General features: G+C 40.9%; 1 pseudogene; it reads right to left on the reverse strand.

Moving 5' to 3' along the window:
• Positions 1-3,102: 3,102 nt before the first annotated feature.
• Positions 3,103-14,894, reverse strand: part of LOC130034929 (uncharacterized protein C2orf78-like) — a 43,670-nt pseudogene continuing 31,878 nt past the window's right edge.

Below are 14,894 nucleotides of genomic sequence, written 5' to 3' on the forward strand. Positions count from 1 at the left end.
AATTAATCACCTGATAGCTTGAACATCAGAAGAAGAAAAAAAATCTGCACTCCGAGAAGCCAGAAATTTATTATAAAGATCACTGGGACAAATGTGTCATTCAGGATATATGCTTTCTCTAGTAGGTCTTTAGCTTGTATTTTCTGCTAACTTCTGATAACTGACAAGCAGTTAGTCAAGTAGCTAACTAACAAGCAGGTAGTTAAAACACTTCTTCTTGACCACCAGGGTCACATAACCTTGTCTTCTATCTACATCATCTTCTCCTGCCTCCTTTTGTCAAAACAAATGTTATGCCAGTGACTCACCTGTGAATGCACCAAATCTCTCCATCACCAGCCATAGCATGCACTCAGTCGAGTTTTTATGAAACAAAGGAACATTCGCAGGGTTGATGGTCTTTTTTAATTACCATTATCCAGTCTACACCCTGATGTCATTAGCATCTAGAAATATATGAACGGGATGGTATTTTGTGTGTGTACATGAATGCTTTTATTTTTTTGTATTGGAGCCACACCTGATGGTGCTCAGAGCTTCCTCTTGGCTCTGCGATCAGGGATCACCCCTGGCAGGGATCCGGGTATTACATGGGGTGCCAGGGAGCCAATTCAGGCCCACTGCGTGCAAGGCAAGCACTCTATCCTCTGTACAATGTCTCCAAACACTTCACTATTTCATTTAGCCTATGTATGAGACGTCCAGGGCTCTGTGTATATAGGAAGTCTGGAAACCTCTCCAATATGGGTGATCCATACAAAAGAATATTAGTCATAGGAAGTAATGACACACTATAGCACAGATGAACTTTGAAAGCATCAGGGTGTGAAAAAGGCTGTCCAAAGGTCACATATCTAAGGATCCATGTATATGAAGTGTTCAGAGTAAGCAAATACATAGACAGAAAAATGAGTGTTGCCAGAAACCAGAGGAAAGAGAGAATGGAGAGGTCAGCGCATAGTGAAGAGGCTCTTTTTGGCAATGATGAAGATGTTATGGATGGAAAATGGCAATAGTTGCAGAACTAGCAAGTATACCAATTGCCACTGAAGTTAATCTCAAATGGTGTTTCTCACACAAAAAAAAGTTTATACAGATGAGTATTGTAAAAGGGTGCAAGTTCTCTCTCCTTCACTCATTCCCTACAAGCACCTACGAAAATTGGGAATAACTGTAGGGCTGTGACCGAGTTTTTTCTTTGCAAACTCTAAATTACATAAACTAATAAACCTTACCTTTTTCACTGTAGCAACATCAGGCCATGAGACACTCCCCTTTTGGGCCTTTATTCCCGGAGCTGACCAGGTGTTCTGACTATTTTCCCCTTAGGAAATAATAAAAACACTTCACTTCAAAGTCCCTCCCACTGCCCCCGCAAAAGGAAAGTGAGTCAACCACTCTCAATCGTATGCAGCTCACACTTTGTTTCCTTATTCTTTTTATGTATAACACTTGGTAGTTTTCTGGTCACATACAAGTGATGCTTGGGTGACCAGGCTGCCTGCACAAGATGCAGTCAGGAGCTCCAGAGAGACCTCCAGCCCTTGGAGCTCTTTCTGGCCTTGGATGTGACCTGTTATTTTAAACCTATTTTCTTTTCCTGTTTTTGCTGTTCCTCTCATTTATGGAATACAGTTTTTCATTAAAAAACATTATAACATGTTTAAAGAACATCCACCAACTTTCCCATGATGACCATCTGCTGTCCCTGTGCCTGCCCTTCCCCGTTTCCTTCCCTTTCATCCATCACCCCATAACTCTCCAAGGACCAACTCTTCCCACCTCTGCCTTCCCAGTCTCAAGGAGTACCGGTACCAACCGCTTTGGGAGTGATGGTCTAGTGCGCATGTCCCAGTCCGGTACCTCCCGCAGCCTAGAGCCCAAAGCCATTTATTGCGTTGGTTCTTGTGTGAACTTCAGTTAACAGCGACATTTAGAGCAGGCTGCAGGCAACAGGGACTGTGGAAGACCATCGAATGGCCCGTCAAGCGATTATATTTTGAACTCGCCATGCCAGTAATATCAGGATGCTGTGGCCTGAAAGCCGGCTTAGCCACCTTGGTGAGTTTGCAAATCCAAAGAACTTAGTCACATAGACCTCATTGTTGAACCTCGCTAACACAGTGGGACCGTTTACCAGCTCTGAGTATTTTTTGGGAAGATGAAGTGAAATGGTGGATCTGGGGTTTCTGAACATAGGGCCTGACTACATGGAGATTTATCTTTACATATGCCAGGAGCTGAAATTCAGGCTTCATGCTACAACTGTTTTCTTGGCTTCGTTCCTGTTTACAGTCGCTCCTGAATACCTCTGAGGACCGTTGACCACTCATCTGGCAGGCTCATTCCCCAGTGTATGTGGTCTCATTCCCCAGCCATGATAATTTGTGGATAGACCACCCAAACCTTTTGGAGATGTGTCTCAAATTTCTTTATTTTCCAAAATGGTCATGAGTTCATAAACACAGCCTCCATGAAAGAAGTTTTATTTTTCTTATGGTCATCTCAGACTCATGTGCCTTCCTCGGCCTATTCCAAATTTATTCTCTTAACCCAAACTGTCTCTCTGTGCCATTTCTCCCATTCTTTTTTGAAGGAGACTGTGGATGGGGCATACATGACTGTGCTCTGGCCTTACTCCTGGATTTGCACTCAAGTTTCACATCTGGTGGGACTCTGGGGACCATATAGGATTGCAAGAATTGAACTTGGGTCAGTCTTGTGTGCAGGGATATGTCCTATCAGCTATACTATTGCTCAGACCCTCCCCCACTCTTCATCAGGCCCGTGAAATTTCTCCTCTTATGGGCTTTATAACCCTGGACCAAGTTTATCTTTCTTAGAGTCTTGTCTGTTCCCCCTTTGTCCTCTCTCTAACTTCCCATTCTGTCTCATATCATCGTTCAACTCCAATCCCCTCCAAATAACAACCACAGTTGACAGCATCTCAAAATTCAGAACTTTTATTACCAGTGTATTAACTTTAATGCATCTCTTCAATTTTTTTAAAATATAGCAAAATAAATAAAACTTGTATGGTATTTGTAGTGTTTGTCTAGGGCAAACATCGGGAACTAAAATGGCACCAACCATTCCAGCTACTCACATTACATAGCCATAGTATAGAGAGAGGTCCATCTCTTTTTGTCTCTCGATAAAAAACTGCACTTTCCCCAAAGAGTGTATTTGGCAGCGTTCTCACGCTCCTGCTGAGCCTTCCTTTTCATAGCCTCATGCTCTGGTCTCTGCTCTCTTGTGATGGGCTTTGACATTACTGGCTCAGGAAAATTGGGGTTTCTCCACGGAATTGGTTGGTAATGGAAGTCTTGGAGGAGAAACTGACTCTGACGTTTGGGTGGAGACTGGCGCTTGTTCACAGAGACGGGAAGGGGCTACTGCTGAAGAGAAGTGCTAGCTGTGGTCTTGTAGTGAGCAGGCTTAGAAGTTGCAGGCTGAGGAATAGGTCGGCTAGTAGGGTTCAGCAAACCTCGTCTAGATGGGGTGGTCGAAATGGGCTGAGTTGGTTTGGCAGGACCAGGCAAAGATGCATTGGTTGGCCAGGATGAATTGGCGGCAGTTGACAGAGCTGAATTGGTAGAGCCAGGCCTGGCAGGGTAAGCTGCAGCAGGACGATGTGAGGCCACAAACTGTGGTCTCCGAGGAACAGGCCGAGTTTGTGGCTTCTCCATGGTTAGAAAAGGCAAAGGGACCAATTTGACCTTCCCAGGAGGTGGCAGCTCATACAGGGATGGAGACAAGCGTTCTTCAGCACTGCTACTTGGCTTCTGTGCTTTGACCTGAGTTCTCTCAAGACCTTTTTCATCCGGTGTAGCACCTAGCCATGGTTTGACAGTTAAGGATGGCTGGAAATCGCTGGGCTTCTTTGAACTACCTAGAACCCGGGAGGAAGAGAATCCAGGCTTTGGATCACTCTTCTTCCCCAGAGCGTGAAACACTTGCACAGTCTCCAGCATGTGCATGCCTAGGCAGCTGCGGGACTTTTGAAACGCCTCTTGGCAAAGCTCAGGTTGACTTTTCTTGCGTTTCATCTTGGCAATGGTGTGCTTCTTTTCTGCCCTGACCTTGTTCCATGGCTGCTTACTCTCCTCAGCTTTCTTAGACTTTTCTCTGACCCTTTTTGTCTTCTCCTGCCCATGGCTCTTTGTCTTGCTGGTCGTGCTGGATTCAGCTTTCCGAAGTTTGCTGTTAGGTTTGGCCATGGTCACAGGACACCTCTCACTAAAATATAATGTAACAAATGAGGAAAAATTTCTGTATATGCGAGAAAGAAAGTCAGTGTCTAAAATCACACAGCAAGTGTCAAAGTCAAGCTAAAATGAGGTTGATAAAATTCTCGTGGAATATTTTCTTCCATTATTACATGATGTTTTTACTTGAGTACTACGTTTAGAGACAAGAACTCTAATGAAAAGGTCTGAAAAGTATTATTCCTTACCTCACATGTTCAGAGAAGAGGAAATACCGATAAAGTTAGACAATAAGAGGAGACGATACGAGAGTACGTCTGAACACTGAAGTGTAAGACCACAAGTGTCCAGTACTGATGATAGTCACTGGGGATTGGTCATTGGTCACTGGTCACTTGCCATGATGATTCAAATTTTTTTACAAACAACTGCACGGGAATCCTAAGATTCTACTAGGTGGTGGTAGGTTTGGTGGGAGAATGATGTCATAAAGCAGACAGTTGAAAGGTAGAGGCTTGCCAATAAGGAGGTCAGATTCCCAAGAAGAAGACCAGATTGGAGAGAGAGAGAGAGAGAGAGGTAGAACGAAGGAGATTAGGAGATAGAATCCTACAGGACATTTATGACAGTTTCATCTTCCTCAGACTCTGATGTTAGCTAAATTCTCCTATTATTCTTTTGAGCTTACATATTTTGTTAATAAATCAATAAAATTTCTAGATCATCATTTATATTGCCTTGTTAATCAATAGCATTACATTATTACTAATATACATTATATGATGTTTAATAAAATTAAAATATATATTCATACATTATAATATACACTATTACTTACTTTAGGGGTACAAAGGGACGTAACATTATGAGTAATCATCCCCAATCAAAAATCTCTAAGGTTCGGGTATTCTGCTAGCAAACATACACCCAGAAAAGGATAGTGGGTAAAGATAGAATAGGTGAAAAAATCTCTTCCAGCTACTAACTATGATTCTTGGTAGGGAAGTGACAGGCTAAGACTCTGATTTGTAACCTGAGATGGTGTCCTCTCAACAAGACTGGCAGAATGTAATGGGTACACAGACACCGAGTTGTTGGTATCTAAGGTTTTCTCATAGTAAGCTGCCATAGTTATGGAAGACTCAGTGGTATCTTGGTCAAGGACAATCAGAGTAAAGTCTCCCATGGAAGACTTCTCTTTAGCAAATCCTGCAATATCCCACTCCAAAATACTCGGGTAGAAAGCAGCTGCAGTGGACATGTGGCTCTGGCCAGGCATTCCAGACAGCATCGTTGTGCTAGAATGTTGGTAAAGATCAGTGGTTGGAAAGAGATGCCAGAAGCTGAGGGCAGGAGCCAAGCAGAACTACCAGCTGGAGCACATACTCTGGAGTAGTTGCAGGGAAGCTGCATTTTTCACCACGGGAAGCGAAAGCTGCTGAGAATGTGCAGTTCCCAATACAGATGAATTTTCAAAATTTTCTGTAAGGAATAAGAGGTGATGAAAAGAATCTGTGAGACTGAGAATCTCCTACAACGTTTGAGATGAACAATATTAACTTAAAGTTTTTGCTAGAGAGAAGCTTCTAATACCAACATTCAACTGAATTCCCATTAGTCCAGAGTTTTGAGTGGTTGAAGGGCTGGAACGTTTTGGCACTTTGTATATTTGTCGCTGTGCTCCCAAAGTGAAAACAGAGCTATAGAGCCTCAGGTGATGTGTTTTGTACATGGATTTCTTGCTTATAGATAGTTTCTCCTTGCCTTAGCTCTACCTGTAGCTTGATCACCTATTGAACTCATGTGTTATTTTCTAGAATGGAAGCATTTTCAAACGAGGAAGTCCTAAGAGAATGAGTAACATTTTATTGCAGAAGAAAGAAACCAGAAGTGCAGAGATGGCATAGAGACTTGTTCCATTTCTCCCATTATTTAAATTGTAAGTGGGGTAGGGTGCAGGTTGGACCAATACCCGTCAATGATCTTGGGCTACTTCTTGCTCTGTACTGTGGAGAGGTGCCTTGTAGTGCTCAGGAGACTCTGTGTAGTGACAGAGGTTCAACTGAATTGGCTGAGTACAAAGCAAGTACCTTATCTCCTCCTGTACTATCTCTCTGTCCCTTATGTTTTGCCAGGTTACAGAACCTAAGAATGTGGATTTTCTTGCCAGGACTCTGCAGAAACTAGGAGGAAGATAACTTACATTAATATAGGCATTTGCAGTGATTACAACTATTAGCATTGTAGTATTCAGATTTTCATTTTGACTTGTGGAATTCACATCGGTTTCTTACGGTTCACATATGTGACTCAATCTCCTTGATGAGTTGAAGGATAGCAACCTTACCCTGGTTTCTGATCCTACCTCAAAAATGAGTACTTGAATTTTTCTCAAGAAGTGCTTTTAGAAGGAATTTTGTTATTTAAAATCTCAGTCTCCTGTTGCTCTCCAGCAAAGTAGTTACTAACAACTCTAATTAAAAATAATCTGCAAACTTAAGGATGGATCTATAGCACAGGGGATAGTGCATTTGCCCTTCATGTGGCCAACTTGGGTTCGATAACTCTGTCCCTCTTGGACAGCTCAGCAAGCTACTGAGAGTATCCTGCCTGCACAGCAAAACCTGGCAAGCTACCCACTATGTATTCGATATGCGAAAAACAGTAACTACAGGTCTCACATGGAGACGTTACTGGTGCCCCCTACAGCAAATCGATGAACGATGATAGTAAAGTGCTACAGAACAGTGCTACAGTGCTGTGCATGCATAAAAAAGTCTGTCTATTTCATGTAATCACATGGAAGGATGTATAAAGAAAAAATCATATAAGATATGTATCAAAGAACTGAAAAAAATGTATATATAAGAATGCAATCTGGGCTATTCAGCAAGCAGTTTAGTACAGTAAGTGACTGAGGGCAGACCCAAGAGTAAGCCCTGAGTCAAACTGGATGTGATCCCAAACAAAACCAAAGAAAACAGTACAATAAGTTTATTAATAAATTGTGGCATGTATACAAGATGAAGACAGTATTCTATTTTTGCAAAAAGTCATAACCGAAAAATGCACTCACAAGTGATTTTGAGTGCAAACATTACCATTGCGTAAAGCAGAAAACATTTACCAGGAACTTACATAATAAGCAGAAAATATAATAAAAGTGATTGTATTTATTAGCCAGAAGTATGTTGTCAATGAGTAAAAAGCAGAATGAAATGTAAGAAGTGCAAGAAATGACATTATTTTTCTCATTCATAACTTTGAAGATTAACCAGCAAACAACAGGTATTCAACATAGAAAACAAGTTCAGTAAATCGCAGAAGATGCAGAAAAGATCATTAAAAAATGGTCACCAAAAATTTCAAATTCATTTTCAAAACCTAGATTACGAGTACCTTTTTCAAGGAGGAAAACGTCATTCCCAATGTTTAAGAAATGATCACCAAAATCCAATTTAAATATTTTTAATGTAGGAAAACTCAGACTCCACACAACTGAGATGAATGTGTAATTAGACATGTGAGACTTGACTTTTCTATTTCTTCTTAGAATATAAAAACAGATGTCGACTGTTATCAAAATGAACTCATGTTGGGAAGAAACTATTTGTGAAGGTAACAAGCAGCCTTAACTTGGAATCTACTCACCACACAAAAGAATCAGTTCTTCTGATTCAAGTTAGAAGTCATCATTTCTTTTTTTTAGCAGGCAGAGCATACATGCAGTTTACAGCTAGAAATAATAAAAACACGGAAGATTCTGTTTCCTCCACCCCCCTTAGATAACCAGTATTAGTTATTTATAGGAAGCATTATTTCTGAAGCGTCTTTTTATGCCAAATTGTCAAGTGCCAACCGTGTTTCAAGAGACAATTAGATAAAAAGCCACCAACACGACATTCTGTTAAATGTTTTTTCCTACTTGTACTCTACTCGAGGCATAGTACACTTTCTAGTCCTAGCAGTTATTAAAATAAACTGAGTTGACTTACTCTCAGAATATTTAACTATATTCTCTTTGATTTGATTTAAAATCTTTGGCTCTCTTCAACATTCGATACCAAACTGTTTCCCCTTCCTTGATAAATCTCCCTCATAATCTTTATTTCCTATTTGATTCTCCCTTATAGCATTCTCTTCTTCTCGGCCTCTGTGGTCAATTCTTGAGGAAAATGACCCTCAACTTCCTTACTTTTGAGGACTTGCCTATCAACTGCTCAGCACTCCACACATTCCCAATGCCCCATTTAGTCTTATCACATAGTTTAGATAGAAAACTCAAAGATACATGATTATTACTTTGGAATAGCACTAAATTTAAAATACTAAATTATAAATATATGTGGAGAGACTATTACAGATAAAGCATCCTGTTATACATTAACAGTTTTCTACAGCACCTACATATGAATTTCACGTAAAAACCACTAAAGGAAAAGGAAACACCAGAGAATGAACATTGATATATAAACACATATTTGAGCTTCTAAGTCTGTGTAAAATATAATGTAACAAATGAGGAAGAAACTCTGTATATGTGAGAACGAAAGTCAGTGTCTAAAATCACACAGCAAGTGTCAAAGTCAAGCTAAAATGAGGCTGATAAAATTCTCGTTGAAAGCTTTCTTCTATTATTTCATGACATTTTTACTTGACCACTAAGTTTAGAGACAAGAAATCTAATGAAAAGCTCTGAAAAGTATTATTCCTTACCTGACATAGTCAGAGAAGAGGAGATGTCGACAAAAGATAGACGAGAAGACGATACGATACGAGAGTACGTCTGAACACTCAAGCAGAAGACCACAAGTGTCCAGTACTGATGACTGGTCCCTGGTGATTGGTCATTGGTCACTGGACAGTTGCCATGATGATTCAAATTTGTTTACAGACAACTCATGGGAACCCCAAGATTCTACCAGGTGGTGGTAGGTTGGGTGGGAGAATGATGTCATAAAGCAGGCAGTTGAAAGGTAGAGGCTAGCCAATAGGAAGGTCAGATTTCCACGAAGAAGACCGGATTGGATAGAGAGAGATGAGGGAGAATGAGGGAGGCTAGGGAGCTGGAATCCTACAAGACAGTTATAACATTTTCATCTGCCTCAGACTCTGATGTTAGCTAAATTTTCCTATTATTCTATTGACCTTACATATTTTATTAATAAAACAGTAAAATTTCTAGGTAATCATTTATATTGCCTTGTTAATCAATAGCATTACATTATTACTAATATATTTTATATAATGTTTTATAAAATTAAATCATATATTTATACTTTATAATATACATTATTACTTAGTTTAGGGTTACAAACTAATGGATTATTATGAGGAATCAACCCCAAACAAAAATCCCTAAGGTTCGGGTATTCTGCTACCAAACATACACCCAGAAAAGAATAGTAGGTAAAGATAGAATAGATGAAAAAGTATCTGCCAGCTACAAACGTGTGCCAGGCAAACATAGACTAATAATCTTTAGGGTCTTTTGGATTTAGGGGATAAATTACCAAAAAACAGAATAGAAAACATTCACAATCAGATTTATTCTTTTATTTTGGGTTTGGGGCATCACCTGGTCATGCTCAGGGCTTGCTCCTGGCTCTGCACGCAGAAATCACTCCTGGAGGAGCTCAGTCGACTGGATGCATAACAGGTGCACTGCCCTCTGAACTATCTCTCCTGCCAAAACAACTTTATATTTTAAGGATGCCTACTGATTCTCTGTGAACTATACTAGCCTCTGCTTTCCATGTACCTAGGGTATGTTGATGTACACTAACTGTCCTTGATGTCTCTGTCAACTTCAACAATGGTTCACCTATTGGGCTCTGGTGGGGTTTGGGAGCAGTATTGAATTGGATTGACCTTCCTGTGAGACCACACATGGCTGCACAGTAGACCCTGAAGCTTGAGCATTCCAGGTGTTTGTCTAATTATGTGTTTGTCTCATTCTCTGTGACTGACCCCTGCTGGATGGAGGTTGAAAGTGACAATTGGATTTGGCAGATGAGAAACAATTTAGACAGATTATAACCAAATATGGGGATAAACAAATTACACCACCGATTAGAAAATCTCAAGATGTATGGGATAATTGGGAATCTATAAAGGGAGTCAGAATGAACCCAAGGAAAACTTGAAGGCCGTTGTGATTGAAAATAGTGTTGTCATGTGTATCGAAGTGATAGTCCAGTGGCTGAGGCATTTCCCTTGCACATGGTGGACCTGGATTCAATTCCTGGAATCCGATCCCATATGGTCCTTTGAACCCTTGAGGATTGTCCTCATACATGAAAAGCACCCTAATCACTGTACTATCACTCCAGCTGAAATGACTGTGGGGTGAGTGTGTGTGTGTGTGTGTGTGTGTGTGTGTGTGTGTGTGTGTGTAAGGAAAGGTTTTGGACCAGCCCCAGTGGTGCTCATGTATTCCTGTCTCTGTGCTCAGGAGTGATTCCTGGTGGTTCTCATGAGACCATAGATGATGCTGGAGATAGAAGCAGGTTCAATCACATGGAATATTAATATATTAAGCTCTGTATATTGCTCAGTCCCTGGAGTAGAAATATTATTTAGACATGAAAAAATAAGAGCCAGTTGGAGCCAGTGCAATGACAGAATCAGAAAGTGAGTCGATGAAGGAGCAGCCAAGGCCCCAGGGCTGATTTTATATTAGAATTGCAGAGCTGAACAGAGACACCAACCTTTTTACTGTGTTTCCTTTTTAAAATAGAACATATTTTCTGATTCCTAATTAATAAAATGAAGAGAGAAAAGAGAAAGAAATGAAGAAATAAAGAAAGAAGGAAAGAAAGAGAGAAAGAAAGAAAGAAAGAAAGAAAGAAAGAAAGAAAGAAAGAAAGAAAGAAAGAAAGGCAGACATAAGAAATAAAGTAAGGAAAGATGAAAGGAAAAAAGGAAAAATGAAACGGAAAACAAAGAAAGAAAAACGAAAGGAAAGTTGTCGGGGCCTTATAGGCCATTGTAAGAATGTGACTTTGGCTCTGAGAAAAATCAGGAGCTATGGGAGAGTTTGATTGGAACTGGGGTAACATCTCATATTTTGAAAGGAACATTATGGTGGCTTTCCCCCCCTTCAATTTTAGGGTCACAAAAAGACAGAAGAAATACCAGTAGGATTGTGGTCACAAGATACATTGGGTAACTATAGGCTACAAAAGTCATTCATAAAATTTAGTAGTACATTTACAAAACATTTTGGGGACCCAAATTTGTGGTGGTCAGGGATTACTCCCTGCACAGGGGTCACTACTGGCAGGTTCAGGGGACCATATGGGGTGCCAGATATTGAACTTGCTCAACCTTTTTCAATGCAAGCGCTTACAAGCACTTGACATCTCTAAAATCCTGTGTGAGCATCTAGTTAGTCAAACCCAGTTTCGACGTAAGACCATCTTACATTCCCTTCCGTGCTCTCTACCATTATAAAGCTGCATTTTGGAAATCATTATAATAAACAGCCAGAATTGTTTGAACATCATTGTGGATCGGTAAACAAGACTGGCTGTGTCTACTTTAAGTCCAAGGTTCTAGATGTTGCTACCTGCTTAACAGCAACACAGGTTCCACTAACAAGTACTCTTTTATTTGAAAATGAAATAGGAACGGTCCTCCCATTGTTCATCGATTTGCTCGAGCTGGCCCAGTAACATCTCCATCATGAGATTTGTTGTTACCATGTTTGGCATGTCGAATACATCACGGGTAGCTTGCCAGGCTCTGCCGTGTGGGCGAGATACTCTCGGTAGCTTGCCAGGCTCTCGGAGAGGGGTGGAGGAATCAAACTCGGGTCAGCCATGTTGGCCGTTTGTAAGGCAAACACCCTACCACTTAAAAATTTTATATGTGCTGGATTCAAATATTTGTTGCTAGAACACTGTACTTTATTTTTTTTACAAGCTATTATGTTATTGAAATATTGTGATTTTTTTCTTTTTCTGTGAGCGTTCTAACCAATCACCTGGTAACTTAAACATCAGAAGAAAAAAAATTCACACTACTGAAATCCAGAAATTTGGAATATACACATCATTGGGACACTGGTGTCAGCCAGGACACATGACTTCTGTAGAAGGTCTTTAGGCTGTATTTTCTTTTAACTTCCGTAAACTGCCACTTGGCTTGTCTGGTACATAATACACTCACTTCTTGACCGCCATGGTCAAGTGACTTTCTCTTATATCTTCATCATCTACTTCTGCCTCCATTTTATGCCGTTGACTCACCTGATTATGCACCAAATCTCTCCATCGCCAGCCATCGCAACCATTCAATCCCGTTTTTACTAAACAAACGAACATTTGCAGGATTGATGATCTCTTTGAATGGCCATTATCCAGTCTACAACATGATGTTGTTAGCGTCTAAAAACACATGAATTGGAATGTACTTGTGTGTGAGCATGAATGCTTTTAATTTTTGTGTTGGAGCCACACCTGATGGTGCTCCGAGCTTCCTCTTGGCTTTGCGCTCATGGATCACTCCTGGCAGGGCTCGGGGGACCAAATGGGGTGCCAGGGAGCCAATCCAGGTCTATTGCACTCAAGGTACCATTCTACCCTGTGTACTATGTCTCCAGCCACAGTCAATCTTTCTTTTAGCCTATGTATGAGACATCCAGGGTTCTGTGCACTCAGGGAGTGTGAAAACCTCTCCAATATGGTAGATCCATACAACAGAATATTAGTCATGTGAAGTACTAACACACTATAGCACACACTACAGCATCAAGTTTGGAAAAACGCAGTGTCAAAGGTCACATAATTTAGGATACGTGTATATGAATTGTTGAGAGAAAGCAAATTCATAACAATAAAAAGATGAATGTTGCCTGCTATAGTCAAGAGTCTTTTTTTTGGCAATGATGAAAATCGTATGGATAAAATAATGGTAATAGTTGCAAAACTAGCAAGTATACCAAATGCCACTGAGGTTAGTCTCAAATGGTGGATCCAATCAAAAAATCTTTATGCAGATGAATGTTTGAAAAATGTCCAAGTTCTCTCTCTTCACTCATTCCCTACAAGCTAGTAGGAAAATTGGGGATATCTGTCAGGCTGTGACCAAGTTTTTTCTTTGTAAACACTAAATGACAAACATAGTATAACTTACCTTGTTCTTTGTAGGTAGATGAGGTCATTACTACACTCCCGCTTTGGGTCCCTAATCCCTATGCTGGCCAAAGTGCTGTTACTATTTTCCCCTTTAAGAAATACTTAAAACACTTGACTTCAAACCCCTTCCCACAGCCCAGCAAATGAAAAATGATGTCACCACTCTCAATGTTCTGCAGCTTATTTTCGGTTTCTTTGGTCTCTGCATGTATAACTTTTGAGATTGTTTTGGGATCAAACCACGTGGAGCTGAGAGGGACGAGGCTGCCTGCTCAGTTCCAGCTAAAAGCTCCAGAAGGAATGTCAGCCCTTTCAGCTCTCTCGGTCTTCTATGGAACCTGTTATTTGGAACCTATTTTATTTTCGTATTTTTGTTTTGCCTCTCATCTACGAAAAACATTTTAATGTATTTAAAAACATCCACCAACTATACCATGATGATCACCAGCTGTCCGGTTTCCTACCCTTCCCGGTTTCCTTCCCATCCATCACCCATAACTCTCCTAGGACCATCTCTTCCCTCCACCACCTTCCAGGCTCAAGGAGAACCGGTATCAACCGCTTTGGAGTGGTAACCTAGTGCGCATGCCCTAGTCCGGTACTGCCCACGACCCAGCCGCAACGCCATTTATAACGATGGTTCTTGTGTGAGCTTCAGTTAACAATGAGGTTTTGAGCAGGCTACAGGCACCAGGGACCGTGGAAGACCACAGAGCAGCCCCTCAAGCTAATATAATTTGAGCTGCTCCTGCCAGTAATGTCCGGATGTCATAGCCTGAAAGCCGGCTTGGCCACCTTGGGGAGATTGCAAGGTAAAAGAACTTACATAGGCAATGGACCTCAATGTTGAAACTCGCTAGCAGGGTGTCACCGTAATACAGACTCTGAATATTGTTGGGAATAAGTGAAATGGTGCATCTAGGGGTGCTGAACAGTGGGCCTGAGTACACTGTGATTTATCTTTACATTTCCCAGGAGCTGATCTTCTGGCTTCATGCTACAACTTTTCTCTTGGCTTGGTCCCTGTTGAGGGCGTTGATCACTCATCGGGTAAGTTCATTCCCCAGTATATGTGTTTGCATCTCCCAGGTATCATTTATGGATAGACCACCCAAACCTTTTGGAGATGTGTTTCAAATTTATTTATTTTCCAAAGGTGGCCATAAGACATAAAAACAGCCTCCATGAGAGAACTTTTAGATATCTTCTGGTCATCTTAGACTTCTCTGACTTCCACAGCCTATGCCAAATTTATTCTTTTAACCCAACTCCCAGACCTTGCTTTTCTCCCATTCTTCTTTGGAGGAGACCGAGAGTGGAAGCATATGTGCACTCAAGTTTCAAATCTGGTGGGACTCTGGGGACCATATAGGATTGCAAGAATTGAACGTGGGTTCTTGCAGGGCAAATGCCTTAGCAGGTATACTATTGCTCTGACCCTCCCCCACTCTTCATCAGACCCAAGAAATTTCTCCTCTTTTTCATTTTTTTCATTTCATCATCCAGTTATTCGTTGATTGCCTCGAGCAGGCCCCAGTAACGTCTC

This window comes from Sorex fumeus, unplaced genomic scaffold (genome assembly GCF_029834395.1).
Source record: "Sorex fumeus unplaced genomic scaffold, SorFum_2.1 ptg000006l, whole genome shotgun sequence".
Classification (NCBI taxonomy): Eukaryota; Metazoa; Chordata; class Mammalia; order Eulipotyphla; family Soricidae; genus Sorex; species Sorex fumeus.